At 37.1% G+C, this 8951-nt stretch overlaps 1 pseudogene; it reads right to left on the reverse strand.

The window, feature by feature from the left end:
• Window positions 1-143: 143 nt before the first annotated feature.
• LOC102835956 lies at window positions 144-2196 on the reverse strand (annotated as a pseudogene).
• Between the last annotated feature and the right edge of the window lie 6755 nt (window positions 2197-8951).

An 8951-nucleotide genomic window follows, 5' to 3' on the forward strand; every position in this document is an offset into this window, starting at 1 on the left:
AGACTTTTAACTAGGGAAATATTTTTTAATTACAGGGTAACACAGTACACTTAAAAACAGAGGTGAGGATGAGAGGTGCAAAAGGAATAAAGAAAATATACCTAGTATTTCACAAGAGTATAGAACCAGCCACAAAGTAGCATCTAATGCTTTGCAGAGTCTTGAGGGTAGAACTAGCACAGGGTGGTCTGAGGCATTCTCTTCAGCATTTCTTTGGAGAAGATTCAGAAAAATTGTCAGTCAATATCCAAAGCTGCATAATCAGTACAGTTCTCATAAGGACTGGAAATTAAAATTCCCCTTACACTTTTTCAAAAATTCCAAGTAAAGATCATCAGAAGTAAGGGTTTCTTCTCCAACTACAACTTTCATGGTTTGTAAATGTTTATCAATTGCATAGCAGTCATATACATGGTTAAGTACATCAACAGGATCTTTTCTAGATATGCCTTCTTCAATAGCAGATTTCATTAACCGTGATAATGAAGACAGCACATTAATACGTGGGTAAATATATCTGTTGTTCAGCTATCTGTCCACATAGATTTGTCCCACTCTAATATAGTCAGTCAAATTCAGGGATGGGGAGAATGATATCGTAGTTAGGCATGGTGAGAACTGGTATCTGAGTAATAGAGGCATTCTACTGGGAATACCAGAAAAACGTTTTCCTGTGCTTTATTGACTCCACAAAGGCCTTTGATTATGTGGATCATGACAAGCTACAGACAACATTGCAAAGTATGAGTATTCCCGAACATTTAATTATGCTCATGAGGAACCTGTACATAGACAAAGAGGCAGTTGTTCAAACAAAGCATAGGAACATTGAATGGTTTAAAATTAGGAAAGGTGTGGAACAGGGCTGTATTATTTCACCATACTTACTCAACCTGTATGCTAAGCAAATAATCCCAGAAGCTGGGTTATATGAAGAAAAACGTGGTATCAGGATTGGAGGAAGACTCATTAACAACCTGTAATATGTAGATGATACAAGCCTGCTTGCTGAAAGTGAAGAAGATTTAAAAACTTACTGATGAAGATCAAAGAACATAGCCTACGGTATGGACTGCATCTCAATGTAAAGAAAACAAAAATCCTCACCATAGGACCAATAAACAACATTCTTATCAACAGAGAAAAATGTTTTAGTTGTCAAAGGCTTCATTTTTTTTTTGGATCAACCATCAACACTCATGGAAGCAGCAGCCAAGAAATCAAACGATGTATTGCATTAGGCAAATCTGCTGCACAAGACCTTTTTAAAGTGTTGAAGAGCAAAAATGTCATCTTGAGGACTAAGGTATACCTGACCAAGCCATGATATTTTCAATAATCTCATATGCATGAGAAAGTTTGGCAGTGAATAAGGAAGATCATAGAAGAATTCATGAGTTTGAGTTATGGTGGTAGAGGAGAATATTGAAAGTACCATGGACAGCCAAAAGAACAAATGGATCGGTGTTGGAAGAAGTACAGCTAGAGTGCATCTTGGAGGCCAGGATGGTCAGATTTCGCCTCTCATGCTTTGGACATATTATCAGGAGGGACCAGTCACTGGAAAGGGGTATCATGTTTGATAAGGTGGAGGGTCAGAGAAGGTGAGGAAGACCTCCAGTGAGATGGATTGGCAAAGTGGCAGCATCAATGGGCTGCAGCATAGCAACAATTGTGAGGTTAGCCCAGGACCAGACAATGTTTTGGTCTGTTGTGGATGGTCGCTATGAGTCAGTACCAAGTCAATCACACCTAACAACAAACAACTGTCTACTTGGCCAGCATTTTCCTATATTGAAGCAAAATCTGTATGAAAGTAACATGAAAATGTGATTGACCAGGAACTTCTCCTCTGACTGCTAAAACATAACTTATGTTTGTTAGGATAACCAGTACATATTTCTCACACTGATAGAACAGAAATTCAGCTTTAGTTAGAAACAGTCATAGGGTGGTAATTCGCAAAATGTTTATGTCATTAGCCAGGTTCAAAAACAGTCATTGTTCACTGAGCCAACTTCCTCAAAGTCAGATTTAAAGATGCAAGTTGTTTCCATGTTTAAACCCATAGCAGAAGACACATTGGAATATTTTCATCACTGTAGACTACTATATCTTTTGTGTCTCTACCAAAGAAGTCTGTCAACAGATTTGAGCTATAATCTCATTGTGTAGTAAGCCAGCAGCAGTAAATATAGGAATAGATGGTGAAAAGATTGAAGTTGTCAAAGACTTCATTTTGCTTGGATCCATAATCAATAGTCATGGAAGCAGTAGCCAAGAAATCAAATGACATATTTCATTAGGCAAATCCGCTGTAAGTGTTCAATAGTGAAGATATCATCTTGAGAACTAAGGTGTGCCTGACCCAAGCCAGGATATTTTTAATCAACTCATATGCATGTAAAAGATGAACAAAGAAAAAGGAAGACTGTAGAATAATTGGCATTTGAATTATGGTGTTGGAGAAAAATATTGAAAGTACCATGAACTGCCTGAAGAATGAACAAATCTGTTTTAGCAGAAATACAGCCACAGTGCTCCTTAGAATTCAGGATGGTGAGACTTTGTCTCTCATACTTCCGACATGTTATCAAGAGGGACCAGTCCCTGGAGAAGAATATCATGCTTGGTAATGTGGAGGAAGAGAATGATCGCAATGAGATGATTGGCACAGGGTAACAGCAATAGATTCAAATGTAACAACAATTATGAAGATGGTTGGAGGACTGGGCAGTGTTTCATTCAGTTATGCCTAGGATCTCTAGGAGGTGGAACCAACTCAACATCTTGTAACAGCAACATTTGTTAAAGCCAGAGGGACTATGAGGATTAGAACAAAATATATAAAGGTAAAAGACAGAAATGTGGATTTATAAGATATGCTGGAATATGGCAAGCAGAGCGATAGACCAACAAAACATGAAGACAAATAAGAGAGAGTAAATCTTAGAAATCAGACTGGTGGGTTCCAAAATATAGGTTTTGAATGACACCAAATGCTATTAGGAATCCAATGGAAGGAATGCAATAAGTGAGCTCATTGCTTTTTGAATCCAGGTGGTCTAATTTGAGTGAAAGCAGTTTTTTCATAAAAAGAGGAGAATAAAGAGTGAGATGAATGGAGACGTTAGTAGTGAAAAAAGAGGTATAAATATTGCATATATGGAAACATAAGATACTTGACTATGAGTGAAGAACCAAATGAGAATATGTTGTCCTCACTATCTTAACTGACATTTACAACATTATTTTAAAAATCTAATATTTCACTATTTTACACGTTAACTATGTATGTCTGGCAGTAACAAGCACAGAGGTGCTAGGTGAAAGTAATGTTGGCTGTCATAGTTATGGTTATGTGTCAACTTGGCTTGGACATCATTCCGAGTGATTTGGCAGCTATGTAATGACATAATCTGGCAGTTATTTTTTGATGTAGTTATCTCCCGTTTTGAGATATGATGTGGTCATCCTCCATTTTTGCATAACAACTTTGCATTTGGAACCTAACCATGTTAGTAAATGAAGAATAGGTATACAGTTGTAGAAAAGTATACACATAAAATAATCTTACTTTTTTTAATTAAGGAAAAATAGGTGAACAAGATTATGAAAAAGCAATAGAGAGTGAAAAACAAAGAGGCAAGAATGATGAAAGAGAAGATATATGGATAGAGCAAATTTCCTAAGAAGACAGGATGGTGGTGGTGGTTGTGTGTCATCTAGTCAGTTCTCACTCATAGTGACCCAGCATAAGGTTTCCAAGGCTGTAAATCTTTATAGGAGCAGAAATTCTCATCTTTCTCCACAGAGCAACTGGTAAACTCAAACTGCTGACTTTGTGTCCTGTGTTTATGGAATGTCAGAATGTGACTATCTTTCTGTGAGGGAAGCTGCATGAAAAACTGCACTTGGGGTCACCTAAGACAAGTGTGGTAACAGAACTTTCTAAAAAGGTGCAGATGTAGCGGTGATAATAATGAAGTAATTAGCATTGCAGAAAGCCTGGTGAAAAGTCTTCAGTGAACTTGTTCTTAATTGCTGCTTGTTTTAATTTATCCTCTGTAAAGCATTGTTTCCAAGTTCAGAAACCTAATTCTTACTGTTGTTGTTGTACAGTGCCATCGAGTCAGTTCTGACCCATAGCGACCCTGAACAGGGTTTCCGAGGCTGTAAATCTTTATGGGAGCAGAACGCCTCATCTTTCTCCTGTGGAGCAGCTGGTAGTTTCGAACTGCTGACTTTGCGGTTCGCAGCCCGATTCGTAACCACTACGCCACCAGAGTTCCTTGTTGTTGTTGTTGTTATGTGCCGTGGAGTCGGTGCTGATTCATAGAGACCCTGTACAGGGTTTCCGAGGCTGTAAATCTTTACGGGAGCAGAAAGCCTCATCTTTCTGCCGCGGAACAGCTGGTAGTTTCGAACTGCTGACCTTGCGGTTCGCAGCTCCTTAATCACCTCTAAATAGCAATGCTTGCTTCCTCCTATCCAGCATGCTTTCTTGTGCTGTTCTATTACTTAGCCTATTTTCTGTCATCCTTCTCATTACCTTCTCATTTAATTTTCTTATCTTTTTCACATGTGTTTCCTTGTGATAGACTAGAGCTCAATCTTTCTGGTTATTTCAATGATTAATACTATTATACGACTTTTGCTGAAAATTGTCCTTTTTTAAAAGAAAATTAGTGGAGAATGTTAGCAAGGGGAAGGAAAAGTTGCTAGAGAGTGAGAAGTGGGTGTAGAAATAGTGGGCAGGGAGTTATATCAGTACACTGTTATCTTGTGTCACTATCTTTCTTGCTATTTCAGTAATGACAGTTCTGAAAACATTGGTAAGCATTTAAGACGTGTTTTCTGGCATTTTTAATATACGCTTCAGTAAATTAATGACTCAAGCCACGTTGTAAGTTCAAGAAGTTAAAGGGGGCGGAAATGATTCTTTAGTCAAGCCTGATAAATATGAAAGCTTAATTCTAATGTCAAAAAGAAACATTCATTGTGTGAAATAGAAATTATTCTTTGTAATGTAAATTGAAATGTTATATAAGCATGACAACAGATACAACATAATAGTCCAACACAGTAGCATAAGAATTATATTATAAGAAAGTGGAACAAAATTAAGGCTTGAGAAAGGTCAATGCCAGTAAGAAATCTTAAGTTAATCGGAGGGGGAAAAAAGTGAAATAGCTTGAGCAAGCTGGTCTGGTTAATAAGAAAGAAATAGATTCAAATGTTAGATGAAAAGATGGCAGATTTAGGGTCAGAAGAGATTATTTGGGAAATTTAATTGAATATAACTGCTCTAGAAAATTGGAAACTTTTTCTAGATATGAGTGTTGTTGTTAACAATATACTAGATTAAAAAATATATTTTAAAAGGATATTTAAGTTCAGTTATTGCTGTTAATTGCTGTGGAGTTGGTTTCAATTCATAGTGATCCTGTGTCCAATGAGCAGCTGATGAGCTTGAACCACTGACCTTGAAGTTAAAATTGACATTGCAGTCCAGCACATTAACTCTCATACCACACCAGGACTCCATTTAATTCCAGAGATGTAAAAATAATTATTGCTCTTCATAAATATAATTATAGTAAAGTTTTCAGGAATGACAGCTTCCTCATAGGAAGAGGATCTAACTGAATTTATGTATTATATCATCAAATTTACGACTTTATCATATATCTATTCTGGATTTTTTTTCAAACTTTGCACATTACTATCAGAAGAAGAAATGTTGAACAATTGGATATGTTCATGTACTTCCCCTAAATAAAGCTCTTCATTGGTTTTCCTTTGTTTTTAGCATAAAGGTCAAGAATTCTTAAGCCATTCACTACCTGACCTATTTATCTTTCTAGTCTTCTCTAAAACTATACTTTCCTTAGAGAACTTTCTTTTGTTAAACTATTTGTCTTACAAATTTTAAGTGCTCTTCAGATTGGATGGTATTTGTTTTGACGATCATGTGTAGCATTTCATGTAGTCCTTGGCACAAAGTACTTCCTCGGTAAATAAGATTTTATCAAATACTGGAATGCTCAATAATTTTAAGATGCATTAAAATGCAAGAAATACCATTGTTAAACTTTATAGCAAGATTTCATTTATTATAACATATATTATTATTTCTGATGTATTAACATTTAAACAAAGAATGAGTGAAAATAGAGATATATGATATTTGTTTTGTGAATAAATAAAATATATTTAAATATAACATCTAGTTATAACAAAAAATTTTTAAAGTTTTTATTGTGAACTGAGTGATAGTTCACATGGGAGAACATGAGCTTTACACCATCATTTCATTGCAATGATTATAATCTCCTCTATGCATCATCATTCAACAGTATTTTTCTTGGGGGCATGTACACAAAAATACTCAGGAATTTAAACAACCAAAAGGCACATTCTGTAAGCCTGCCTCTTGGCCACCAGCACCCAGTCCTTCTCTTTCCATGAGTCCAGAATTATCAGCTATTCCCTCTCTCCATGACCTCATCTCTGCCTCCATCTCTGGTGTCCCTGCCTCTCTGGATAGGGTCCCACATTTTGCTCTCATGCTCTTCTCCCTTGAAGGCCCATCCTCTGTTTTCAGACTTTAACATTAACTACTCCCCTATGTTTGTTACAAAACTTCCACCTTTACAGTTATGACAGTCACAATTAGTCATGATAACAATTACTCACTATTGGCTCATATGAATCTTATCCCCATCTCCTTTCACCATACCCACCTAGACAAGATACAAACTATCTAGTGGGAACTCTACCTTTCTCCAGCACACCCTGAAACTAAATTCCCTCTTGAAAACTTGTAAGCCAGTCACTTTGTGCCTTTATTGCCCCCTCATTTTAGGTAGTCAATGTCTAAGTTGCCCATTCCAATCTATCCTGTATACTGTTGGGATAGGATTGATACCTGATGTGAAGACTCCTTCCATCTCAGTTGGTATTTTGAGTTACTATATCCATAATTATAGGTTAACTTCATCAAACTGTAGCAATTTACTCTCTTTTCCTTTGTTAAAAATTGTATATTTTTATATGGTCCTCTAATCAACTTCTGATTATCAAGCCATTGAGGCTAGTCAAAGGGCATTCTTGTGCATTTGGTCATTTTTATGAGTCTCCCCCACACTTTACATCACCTGGATGTTATAACATCTAGTTATAACAAATTCATATTTTAAAACGTTTATATTATTTAAAATAAAAGTGTTTCAATGTCAAGATCAGTAACAATGTAATAATCTTTATAATAGCTACTTTAAGGTGTTTTTAAGAATGTTGAAACAGGGAGGTGGGGTTTGATGGTGGATAGAGTAGAGGTGCAGTGAAGATCTCTGTCAGCAATACCACAGAATACCATACAAAGCGGGTCCAGGGGATAGCTCCAAAACTCTGAACCACATAGGTAGGAATATTTAAAAAGTTTGAAGGCTTATAGCTAGTGGAACTTGCAGTGGAAATAAGAAATCTCGAACTTTAGACTCTGTCAGGCTCAGCAGCCCAGAGCCGTCAACTTGGACAAAACCAGACAGCAATACCAAGTGGGGGAGCAAGTAGACAGGCCAGGAATTAACGACCTAGGGAACCTTGGAGCAAAGGTGACAAGATTAACTGTTTGGTTTTCCTTTGTTCTGATTTTTTTTTTATCTGTTCATTGGCCTCTAGCTGTCTGTGCTCCTCCGTTCTGGTGACTAGAGGGGGTGCCTGAGCAAGTGTACACCCCTCACCCCCTACCACTGAGGGGGGTCTTCCACCATGCATGTGCACAGATCCTTTCAGCATTTAGAGGGACTTGCCTTCACATTTGTTGAGGGCCTTGGAGTCAGTTCCAGCTCATAGTGATGCTGCACAGGATTTCTGAGGCTGTAAATGTTTGTGGGTGCAGAGGGTCTAGTCAAAACCAGCTGGTGGCTTTGAGTTGCCAGCCTTGAGTTTGGTAGACTGATTCGTAACCACTACACTACAAGAATGTGGCTCAAAATGGCCACAGCCGATCATGAACTGTTTATTAATAGGGAAAAGGCCAGAACAGGGGGTGTGAAGAGGGAGAGAGTTAAAAACAGACCAAAAATTAAATCCTGAGGTACAGCATATCAACGAACAATGGTATCTTAAAATTTATCAGATGGCCTTGAATGTAAGAAGCTGAAAGAAAACATTAAAGTCATACTCATATTAGGTTACAGATTTGTTTTTTCAATCTTTTTTATTATTTTTTTTTCTTTCTTCTCTCTCTCCTCTCCTTTTACCATGATTATAGAATACAGTATCCAATCTGGTTTTTTGGTTTTTTTTTGCTGTTGTCTTTTTTTTTTTTTTTTTAATTTCTTTTCTTTAGTTCTGTTGTATTTTGTTTTTGTTCCCCCTTTTTACCTATAGGGGGCTCTTTCTCTCCCTATAGTACCCAAGAAGAGACACCAATTCCTGCCAAGTAGTTAAGATACAATCACACCCTGTACAGACCCAAAGTCCAGGCAAGAACCAATACCAACTACCATACACCAGGAAGGCAGACAATACCTGCGAAAGTTACACTGAGTTAAGCAATAAGAAGAGTGAAAAGGGAAGCCCACTTCCTGATTACATCCACTTAGAGGCAATCAAAAAGCAGAAAAAAATACCAAAACATGCACTCAATTAAGTATTAAGGCCACAGATAAACACTAAATATGTCCAAAAAAGCAAAAAACAGATGACATATCAACACATGTCCAGAAACAAGATAAAATGTCTGAGGCAAATGACCTAGACGTAGACTTGGACTCCATTCTGGAAGGAGGGCAGGCCTTGGAAATGCCTGAGAAGGAATTCAGAAAAATGATTATAAAATGTTTCAAAACACTTTACTATGGAGTTGAGAAAAATAAGGAAGAAGTCAGGAAAGTGCTACAGGAACAATCAAATAAGATAGATACAGCATTGGAAAGACT

The sequence above is a fragment of the Chrysochloris asiatica genome, unplaced genomic scaffold (assembly GCF_000296735.1).
Source record: "Chrysochloris asiatica unplaced genomic scaffold, ChrAsi1.0 scaffold00059, whole genome shotgun sequence".
Lineage (NCBI taxonomy): Eukaryota > Metazoa > Chordata > Mammalia > Afrosoricida > Chrysochloridae > Chrysochloris > Chrysochloris asiatica.